The sequence below is a fragment of the Chenopodium album genome, chromosome 25 (assembly GCF_948465745.1).
Source record: "Chenopodium album chromosome 25, dcCheAlbu1.1, whole genome shotgun sequence".
Classification (NCBI taxonomy): domain Eukaryota; kingdom Viridiplantae; phylum Streptophyta; class Magnoliopsida; order Caryophyllales; family Amaranthaceae; genus Chenopodium; species Chenopodium album.
The window spans coordinates 4,157,617-4,169,317 of NC_137858.1; positions in this window are offsets into that span (position 1 = coordinate 4,157,617).

Below are 11,701 nucleotides of genomic sequence, written 5' to 3' on the forward strand. Positions count from 1 at the left end.
AATAAGTGCAATTAATCATTTTTATAGTCAAGAATGGGAGTTATTTTAATTTTTAAAAATAGGATTACTTAATTTTTAATTATTTCAAACAAAATTTTTTAGGATTAATTGTCTGATTATATACCCAACCCAAAAATATTTAACGAAAATTGAGTGAGGATATTAAAGTAATGTTAGATGAATAGTGCGTGCCTTCTCGCTAGGCTTATATAAATAGAGATATGTTCTTTCTTTAAGCTCATAAAATTTATATTCTTTTTCTAAATTTATACGACTTTCCACTTCACTCTCTAGATATATACGAAGTATAACCTACTCCCTTTATTTTTTTTATATGCATCAGTTTGACCGGTACATTTGCCGAGACGCTACTTTGATCATAAATCATCTTTAATTGTGTACTAGTTTAAATCCCGTGCAAATGCACGGTAATGCACGGTTTTACCAAAATATATAAAGATTTACAATAATTTGTATGTAGTTCAATAATTTTTCACAAATCTATTCTATTTATAAAAAAATATAATAAAGTCCATTCCATAAAAAAATATGATATTTATAATCTACTAAAAGTTCTACATGTAGTTACAAAAAACTATATTGATTTTGGATCATTACAATTTCACAAACTTTTAAAAAAAATCAGGTGTACAATAATAATTGTACATCCATTATAAAGATAGACTCAAGTGATCAAAAGTTACCCCTGAAATGAATAAAAGTTACCCTAATATGCATAAAAGTAATCCAATACAAATAAAAAATTTTAGTAAAAAATCACATTTTAAATGACTAAAAATCAATTATTAGTGATAGAATGTAATTAAATTACCAATATAAAACTTTTCTTGTTGTCTATTTATATAAAAATTGTATCATGTATAAAGTAACCCAAAAAAAGACAAAAAGTTACCCTAAAATTAGGTAACGTAAAAGTTACCCTTACACTGCTCGATGTACAGTAATATTAGTGTAAACCGGGTGTATACAAAAGTTTTTGTTACAATTTTTTAAATATTAACGTTACAGAATAATATTTATGTTGAATATAATGGTAAAGTAGGAAGGAAAACATTATAGTAATATTACATATTTCTTAAGTTATCACTGAATTTTTTTGGCTGGAATTTTTTTTAATGACATGTGCCATTTTTATTCGTCTTTAGATTATTGTTTATGCCAAATTTCGCCAAAGGGCGTCCTAAGGCTGGGACGTACGACGGCTAGAGTGATTAGCTAAATAATAGTGAATTGAAACAATAAAAGACAAGGTGTTTTGATGACGCAGAAAACCCAAATGCGGGAAAAACTGCGGGTGGGTGCAAGACCACCGATTCACTATGAAAAATAGATGATTACAATGTTGTGAGAACTTTTGAATGTAAGTACTAAGCAGTATGAGTGAGATGATCCTCAATGATACAAATATCGTCCTATTTATACTATAATCATGCTAGGGTAGCTAGGCTGGAGATATCCGTTGAAGATGCTTCAAACGTCCTCCGCAAAAATAGGAGACCGTTGCTTGACCTAGTCTCGAGACTATCTTCTTGTTGCCTTTGAATTATCTGGGGAAAAATCCCACAAAAATAGGAGGAACAAACTGCTGAAGTGAATATATTCCAGGACTTAGTCAAACCGATTTTCCAGGGAGATATACTGCCCTTCGCTGCTTCACTGTCTCTATGGTCATGCATCTTGTCGTGCGTCGAGATGAGTCTAAAAATTAACCATAACAATTTGCCCCCAATTGTTGAGTTGATCGTGGGAAGATCAAGGAAACAATTAACTTCCCACTAACCCACCGAATTTGAAAACTGCCATAACTTCTCCCAACCACTTGCATAAATAACCGTGCCGATCTAATTTCTACACACTTCCCCCGAATTCTCATTCTCTCTCCTAAAAAATTCCAAATCAATTTCTTTAGTTCGTGCTGATTTTTCCGGCGGTTTTACTCGAATTCCGGCCACTTTCTCAGGTAACTTCCTCTTCTTGAACTTTGATTTCTTCTACATTCATAGTTATCGTATGACTAGGAAGCCCAATTTACTTCCAAGAACTAGATTTTCACTTAGGGTTTTAGAGAGGGGTGAAAGTAAAATTGTGGGAGATATGGCTGATACTGACGACCCTCCAAGTGACCTCGGCGAAGGCGATGTCCCAGCATTCATTGCTTTGGCTGGGCTCCCCGAGTGCGCCGTGATCCAAGTCCCCTCGGACGAGGAAAGACCAGAGGATTGCCCAAAAGACCATGTCGTGATGTACGAGTACCCTTTTAAGCTGGGTTACACTATTGAATTTGGCCGTCTGGCTAGATCTTTGATGGAGGTGTTTGATATCGGCCCTAGTCAAGTGATGTCGCAATTCTGGAGAGTGGCTCATACCCTAGAGAAGGTTACTGCAGATTGGGAGGACCCTTTTACTCTGTCCGACCTTGTTTTTGCGTACAAACTCTCTTTTTCTAAGACAAATAGGTGTACATTGGTTCTGAAGAGAGGGCACCCTGCCTTGGTAGAACGAGCAGGGGTGAATGATCGTGGCTGGAAGTCACGCTATTTGTTTGTAGATAGGGAATCCCTGGGTGAAGAAGCTAGTTGGATGCGTTGTGGTTGGCGCGACGGAGGTATTGCTTATATCTTCTGTCGCTTAATTTTCCTCACTTTGTTTTGACGTGGTTCTTATGGCTTGTTTTGTCGCAGATATCGACATCTCAGTGGTCTCACCAGTTTGAGGAAGGTCGAGGCTGTTCTGAGCATTCCTATTGCTAGACGGACCTTTGAAAAACCTGGTACCAAGAAGACAAGTGAAGGGGAAAAAATGGCTACTGGTAAGGATGACTTACTTTGATTTTTCCTCTTGCTTTCTTGTTCTGTGCTGACTGCTTGGGTCATTCTGTTCCAGAGTCTCAATCAGGGAAGTCTGCCAAGATGTCGTACGAGGAGATGCTCGAACGTGCTGCAAGGAAGAAGAGAAAGTAGACTACTTCCAGCTCTGAGGACGTGGTACTGGACGTCCCTCCTATCAAGACAATGCCTAGTCCTCCTCCCAACATCCCTAAGGCACCTAAAGATGCTGACTATGTGTTGCGCGTCCCTTCTGACTTTCTTACTGGAACGTCGATGTCCGCGTCCCTTTGGCCCACTGCGGAGAAGCTGTTGTTTCCTAGCGCGGAGAGGCGTCTGGAGAAGATGACTCCTGCTCAGATTATCAGCGAGGCAGTGTCCCTTCAACTCAACGTAAGTCTTCTCTCCCTCCATTCTTTTCTTTCCTTTTTCTTAAGTGACATTCTTTGGGTTGGTACTTTCAGTCTCTGCAGAACTTGCTCGCAACTCGAGGGTACTTCATTTCTACTGAGAAGGAAATGGCTTCCCTTCGCTCTTTAGTTGGGGCGATAAGTAACGCGAGACGTGTTGCTGATGAGGAGGTGAAGAAGCAGAAGAAGCAGGTTGAGGAGAAGGACGCGCAGATTTCCAGTCTTAAGGTTACTCTAGAGCTGAAGGAGAAGCGCGTTGCGGAGCTGGATGAGTCTTTGGAGGAGAAAAAGAAGCAGGCTGCAGACTTGGAGGCTAGTTTAGCTGAGGTTCGTGAAGATGCAGTGAACTCTAAGTGCCTTGATCAGCTGACGACTCGTGCTAAGCTGTTGAGGCATTTCCTGTCTGGTCGTCTAACTGTTGGGGCTGCTCAGGACGAGCTTAACAAGTTTCCGTCGTCCTTGGGGACTGAGGCTGATCTGATTTCGGCTAGTGAAGTCCCCGGGGACGACGCGAAGTCCACTGCTGATTCTAAGGAGGCTGACGAGGGGGCCAGGAACCTTGATGGCGCCTTTGCTGATGCTGTCCTCAACTTTGATCCTAAGGTCCCTGCTGAAGTCGACGCTGGAGTCGGAACTTCTGGGGCGATGGATGTCACAGCTGAGGATGTCTGACTTCTGCTTTCCCTGTCTTTTGTCTGTCTTTTGAACTTGTTTTTTTGTTGAACTTTCTGTTTTACTGATCGTCGTGGGACGATCAGGTCTGTACTTTTGGATTGCTATTGCTTTGTCTTTACTGGATGTCATGGGACAGTCAGTCTTTTGTTTCTCTGCAAAACAAACTTTAGGTTTGTGTGCTAACAAATACTTCGTGTTTTATTTGCTTTTCTTGCGTTCGTTTGATCTTTGGATACAAGCTTACATCATTTTTTGCAAAAAGAAATAAGTAAAAAGTGCTAAGTACAATGTTTCAATAAAATGGCCGTTATTTTGAAAAACCAAGTAAAAGTTTGTGCTTTTGATAGGCACTTTACATTTAATAGAAAAATTGAACGAAAGTTTCTCACTAGGTCGTTGAATAGTCTTGAGTGCTTGTATACATGGGAGGTATGTTGCCCCCAAATATCTGATGTCGTACGTTAGTTGGCCAACTCGACGTCGTTAGCGAGATATTTTGCTGCCATGGCTGTCTTGGGTCGTGACTGACTTCCTGTCGTGTCTTATCCAAGCTTCCAGGTCTTGACTGACCTGTCTGTCGTGTCTTTGCCCGGGGCTGGCGTCTTGATGCCCTTGCGTTTTCTGCAAAACATGCGTTAGGACTGGCCGTTGGCGTTCTTGCCAACGGCCCTCCGATGCTTAAGTCAGAACACTTAATCTGAAATATGGAAATAAAATTAAACTTTCAAGACTTAAGATCGGGCGTTTGAGTACCTTAGCCTTTACCTAAAAGTGGTAAAGTTTGAGATGTGTCGCATTCCAGCTTGTATGCTCCTTTGCCAGCGACGTCGAGGATCTGATATGGTCCTTCCCACGTCGAGCCTAGCTTTCCATCCGTTGGGTCTTTGGTGCTTTGGAAGACTTTCCTAAGTACCCAATCTCCGATTCTGAATACTTTGGCCTTCACGTTTTTGTTGAAGCTTCGTGCGACAATTTGCTGTTGTGCCGCCATCCTTAGATAGGCTGCCTCTCTTAGTTCTTCAGTTGTGTCGAGGTTGGAGGACATCTCGATATTATTTTGATCGCCTGTCATGAGACCATACCTTGCAGTAGGAATTCGTACCTCAGATGGTAGGACTGCTTCACATCCGTAGACAAGTGAGAATGGCGTCTGTCCTGTAGACGTCCTTGGCGTCGTTCGGTTCGCCCAGAGAACTGACGGGAGCTCCTCGGCCCATTTTCCCTTGGCTTGTTTGAGTCTCTTCTTGAGTGATTGGATAATTGTCTTATTGCTTGACTCGGCTTGGCCATTTGCTTGCGGATATCTAGGAGTGGATGTGCATAATTTGATGTTCCACTTGTCGCAGAATCGTCTGGTTTTGTCACTTATGAACTGTGACCCGTTGTCAAAGACGATCTCTGAGGGGATGCCAAACCCGCAGATGATATTATTCCATATAAATGAAATGACTTCTTTGTCGCGTACCTGAGTGAACGAATCTGCTTCGATCGACTTTGAGAAGTAGTCGGTGAGAGCGAGCATGAAGACTTTTTGTCCTGGGGCAACGAGAAGTTTCCCTACTATGTCCATTCCCCATTTCATGAAAGGCAAAGGGCACAACGTAGGGTGGAGCATCTCTGGCGGTTTGTGCGTTCAAAAAAAATTACCTAAGTCCTCTAACTAATGTAGATAGGGAAGTAGGGTCGAATCCACAGGGAAACAAGTCTTTCTATTCCTAATTAATTATTGTAATCTAAATTATTAAAGTAACCAAGAGTTGTGATAATTAGCTATACTACGAAGATTATGAGTAAAAAGAATAATTAATGAAGAAATCAATAATAATAAAGCCTAGGGCATAGGTTCACTAATAAACAATATTCCAGGGTAAAACACAATAATCAATCATCAATGCATTAATTAATCAGATCATAAAGGGCTTTCGCTACGTATTACAATCACAGAATTAATTTACCGGTATTAAATCTCATCTCTCGAATCTCGACCTAACCATTTATAAATTAATCTGCCTATTGAAACTAAGCCTAAACATCAATTCTCATCTCTCGAATCTCGAATCAATATTGCTAAACTCATACAATTAAACCTGGCCAAATCTAATTGCATAGCATTAAAACAATCAATAGGAAATCAATTAAGCATTAATAATCAACAATCATAAAATTACCCTTACATATTATTTATTAGATCCCCAAAAACCCTAGAAGGAAAACTACTCAGACATAATTAAAACTAAGCAAAACATAATAATTAAACAAGACATGAAGAAATTGAAAGAAGAAAATACTGAGATTAAATAAGAGAGAAATCGTACCAAGACGGCGGAATTACAATTGAGTTAAGGAACAAGAGAGAATAAAAGTCTAGAGAGAGAAAGTCTAAGTAGAGGGAAGGAGAATAAAAACTAGAGTAAGAGAATTATGAAGAAGTCTCCAATTTTGTCTCCTAAAATTGCATTAATACTAAGCAAGAAAATTTCCGCTAAAACAAAAGCAAAACGGAAAACTAAACTCCCTAAAGCCAACACGCGCCCGGTCGGGCAGTGGCTCGCCCGACCGGGCCCGCCTTTTTCTCTTCAAATGCCTTCTCGCGCCCGGCCGGGCAGTGGCTCGCTCGACCGGGTCCGCCTTTTTTGCCTCAGATGTCTTCTCGCGCCCGGTCGGGCGCGTGCTCCGGGCGCGGGACCCTTCAAGGTGTTGCTCCGCCCCGCCCGGCCGGGCGCGCCTTCGGGCGGTGCTCTGGTGGTCCGGGCGAGGCTTCTTGGGCCTCGAGGCTCTTCCTTGGGCTCTCCAACTTAGCCCAAACGCCTCATATCTCCAAAACTAAGCCCTTAGTCACCGATTTGCTACCTCCAATCGGTCTTGGGCTATCGAACGTGGTCGCGGTCTTTCAATACTTGTAGATGCTCCTCGAAAAACCCGGGAAAATGCTCCAAGTACGCAAATTCCTACAAAACTCAAGCAAAACTACCAAAGCACTGGAAAACACAAATTAGTAATAAAAGTGGCTCGTAGGAGCCAAAAACACTACTAATTACGACCAAGGGACGGGGATAAATATATATATAAAATGAACACATCAAACTCCCCCAAGCCAAACCTTTGCTTGTCCCTAAGCAAAGGGCTCCTCAATGAACAATAAAACATGCCTCACCCCAATATAAAAATCAAGCACAAACGATTCAAGGCAAATCAAGTGAGCATGCTTCAAAACCAACCAATCCTATCCATCTAATCACCCTTCCTCCCCAACAATTGTCAAATAGAGCAAACCACAAGAGCATATAGAATTCAAGACTAGTGCTCACACACTCAACTCTCATTTATGTGGCGAGTAAAAGATGTACTCGATCGCTCTCCATCCCAACCCCTTTAATGTGAACAATGCCCTCCCAAACTCACAACACTCGTGTGTTTGAAAAGACATACACTCAACCCTATAGTCGACTCGGAATATGTCAAGTCATAACTTGCATTGATAAACAACACTTTCACATTTACACAACTCTATGCACAAGGTCAAAAGGTCTTTTAAAGCTTGTAATGTAAGGCTAGGGTAAAAGGGTAGGATAAATTTGGGAATATGTGAGAGAAAAGCCTTGCTAAAAGGGAGCCATATCCTAATAAACCCATGACCAAATATAATGATCATACACATCTCCAACAAAACTAACTCCAACACAAATCCACCAAATATACTCCAAACAAAATAAACAATCCCAACACTCACAATTTCACTCATAAAAATATGATAATATGGAACTAGAGTGAATAAACAAACTTTGAACTCAAAACTCAATTATTTACACTGAAACTCAACTTCTTTCTTTCTTTTCTTTTGATAAACCTTCACTTAGACAATTTGAACATTGAACACTTTTTTTTTTCTTTTGCTCTTTCTTCTCATTTTTTTCTTTTTTTTTTTCTAGAAGTTCACTTTCTTTTTTTTTATTTTCTCACTTTTTTTCTTGAACTTCTTTTTTTCTTTTTTTCCTATCACACTTTTATTTTTTTCAAATATATACACAATAAAACTCATTAAAACAAAAATATGATCAAGAACAAATAACTTCTCAAACCCACCCAAATTGTGCAAATAAAGTGCACACTACAAACTCCCTCACCTCACTCACTAATAGCTCCCCCAAGTCAAGCTTGGGACTAGTAACCAATGGGGCAAATATGGCTTGTAATGTGGCTAAAAACAATAAATGGGCACAAGCAACAACATGGGTAGCAAGAAGGGAACAAATGTATCTAAAATCATCTGAAGGCTACCTAAAGAACAAATGCCTTCGTCCTCCACATGTGCATAATATTGAGTCATGAAACACTACTCATCGTTGCAAATCAATACTCAAATTCATTGACAAACCAGGAACTAACACACATTCCTACCAAATCAACCAGTCAAGCACTATATTCACAAGTAGTTGGACAAAATTGACGCATGTTTAGGAATCCAAGTAACTAAACTTCAAATCATGATCAACTAATCCACAATGCTCAAAATCAAATACCAAGAATCAAAACAATTTTTCTCAAGTATGGGGCACTGGGAAGCATGATTTACAGTTCATTGGTTCGTATTTTTTGTATTCTTTGTTTTTTCAATTTTTTTGTACTTTTCATATAAGGAAAGCAATAAACTAATCTAAAAAGCAATAAATCTAAACTAACAAAACACACCAAAAATAAACAAAAATAAAGAAAAAGGAAGAAGAAAAATATATACCAAATCCAAAAATCTCCCCAAGCCAAGATCGGACAATGTCCTCATTGGCTCGAAAGTAGCCCAGCTGGCTACTCTTCCTCATCCTGGTCCATCCGAGAGGACCCACCTGCTCCACCACTGGAACCTGCACCATCTGCACCAAAGGAGCTACCACCAAAATAGTTAGCATGAAAAGTCCCCCCCGGCGGTCCCCCAAAAGGAATGTCCTGACCGTACCCATGGAACGAAGAATAGTATGTGTAAATACCATGGGCAGTGGGATCCCTATCGTATCCCTGAGGTGGGGGCTGGAACCAGTCTGGGTAAACAGCATCGTCGGGAATGTTGCCCCGACGAGCATAATCATCATAAATAGGGTAGAGCCCCCTACCCTGGTTCCTCTCTAGGTAGCCTAGCCTATGGTCGACAGAGCCAATCATCTGTCTGAACTCGGTCTGGGTCTGCTCTATGCGACCTATGGCCTGGCCAATACTCTGCAAGTCCCAAACTGGGTCAGAGTCACCGTGAGGGACGGAATGGGACTGTCGGGGTGGTGATGGTGGCTGTGGAATGGGTTGAACTACAAGCTGTGGTTGGGCCTGGGCCTGCTGTGGATCCTCACCCCTAGCATGGGCAACTAACAGGGCATAAGTGTAGGACTCTTGCCCTGGGGGAAAGGCGGTCAGGTCTGGGTTGGGCAAAGGAAAAATGGGCAAGGGTTGTTCAGTCCCTGTCCTGATGCACCAATGGGTGACCTGGTTCTCGTCTACCCGCAACCACCCAAGCTCCTCAAGGTACCTAGAGGTCATGTAGGTGTCGGGTCCCATGTTAGTCATCCGGTGGGGTCCACTCTCTACAAAACCGACCTTCTTGATGGCTATCCTAGTGATAAGGCCACCAAGACGGATGGGGGTAGTGTGGTGGTTGCTGGCCGTAGCATGCCTACCTAGGTGGTGGATGATATACCGGGCTATGTTCAATTTCTCATACCCAAACATGTAATGGCCAATTACAGCTAGTTCATTGGTCTGACAGTTATGGGGTTCATTCCTACCTAGGAAACATACACCGGCAAATCTTTGCCACATTTTAGGGACGGGGTGGTGGATAGGCCTAGCACTAGCATGTTGTGCAGAAACATGAGGAATACCAGTCAAAGCTAAATACACATCCTCCATTTTAAACTCAGCATTCCATTGTCTATTTAATTCCGGTTCCAGTTCAAACAATTTACAAAATTCCACAAAAGAGAGAGTGATGTTTTTATTATTAAGCCTAAAAATTAGTTTTGGTCCACTTTTATGACCTTGAATAACAAGAGAAGACAAGAATTCACAGGTTAATTCACGGTATGTCGAATAATGCATATCTACAAATTTACGCATACCAATATCATTCAAAAATCTCTTAACAAAGCCATAAATACCTAAAGCTTCTAAAGTGGGACGGTGTAACCACCGTGAGGGGATTACCTCGCGTCCGTAGAGTACCTCAAGCTTTTCTCGTTGCTCCGGTGTTGCGATCCTGATCGTTGGCCACTGAGCAAGTTGAAGAGCCGGGTCATATTGTTGAGATGACCCGCTTGAACTACCCCCGAGCAAGTTCCTGCCCCTCTTAGCCGCCATTGGAAGTGGTTATCAAAAATTAATTGTTGTGGAAAGTGAAATTTTTTGAATAGGAATGTAGAGGATGAAGGGAGGAGTATAAATATGTAAAAAGTTTTGGATTTGGATGAGGAATGGAGGAGAAATCTTAGAGAGAAGTTAGAGAGTTTAAGGTTTTAGAGAGAGAAAGAATGGAGGAAAGGAAAGAAAATGAAGGAAAGAAGAAGAAGAAAGGAGAAGAAGAAAGAAAAGAAAGACGGTGCAACGGGGAAGATGGTCGCGCCCGGTCGGGCGATCTGATTGAGCCGTTCTTTTTTTCCACTCGCGCCCGGTCGGGCGCCAATACCGCCCGGTCGGGCGACCAATTCTTTTCCAAAATTTCTTCTCGCGCCCGGTCGGGCGTTCTTTCTTCAAATTTTGGCTAACTCTTTTCCTTAGATCTGTACCAAAAACTCATAAAACTCATTAAATCCCCTCCTCTCTCCTCTCATAAGAAAAGGAAGAAAAAGAAAAATAAAAACAAGTAAAATACGGGTTGCCTCCCGCAAAGCGCTGGTTTATCTAGGTCCCGCACGACCTTCTTACCATAGTATTCTCAAGGTGAACTGGAACTAGTCAGGTGTAGTAGTTCAACTGCACCAATTGTAGCCCCTTCGTGATATATCTTAAGCCTCTGACCATTTACCTTGAACTCATTACCATGCTCATCAAACAACTCTACAGAACCGAACTTGTTGGCCCTTTTTACAATGAAAGGACCCGACCACCTTGACTTCAACTTTCCTGGGAACAGTTTAAGCCTAGAGTTGAACAACAACACCTTTTCACCCTCTTTGAATTCTCTCGGAAGGATCATCTTGTCGTGCCATCTCTTAGTCTTCTCCTTGTATACTCGCGCACTATCATAGGCCATCAACCTAAACTCATCAAGCTGGTTAAGTTGTAGAAGCCTCTTTTCTCCCGCTAGCTTAGCGTCCAAATTGAGCTCTTTAATAGCCCAATATGCCTTGTACTCTAACTCCACCGGAAGATGACATGCTTTACCATACACAAGTCTATAGGGAGTGGTACCTATAGGGGTCTTAAATGCGGTTCTATATGCCCAAAGGGTGTCATCCAACTTATCGCTCCAATCTTTCCTAGATTTTGCTACCACCTTCTCTAAGATGACCTTAATCTCGCGATTAGACACTTCGACTTGCCCACTAGTTTGGGGATGGTAGGCTAGCCCTGTCCTATGGTAAACACCATACTTCTTTAGGAGGGTATCTAACTTCCGCTCATGAAAGTGGGATCCTCCGTCACTGATTATGGCTCTAGGCACTCCAAATCTAGGAAAAATAGTTTTCTTGAAAAGCCTATGGACCACCTTGGCATCATTGGTAGGAGTGGCAATGGCTTCTACCCACTTGGATACATAATCTACGGCGACTAGTATATAACGGTTCCCTC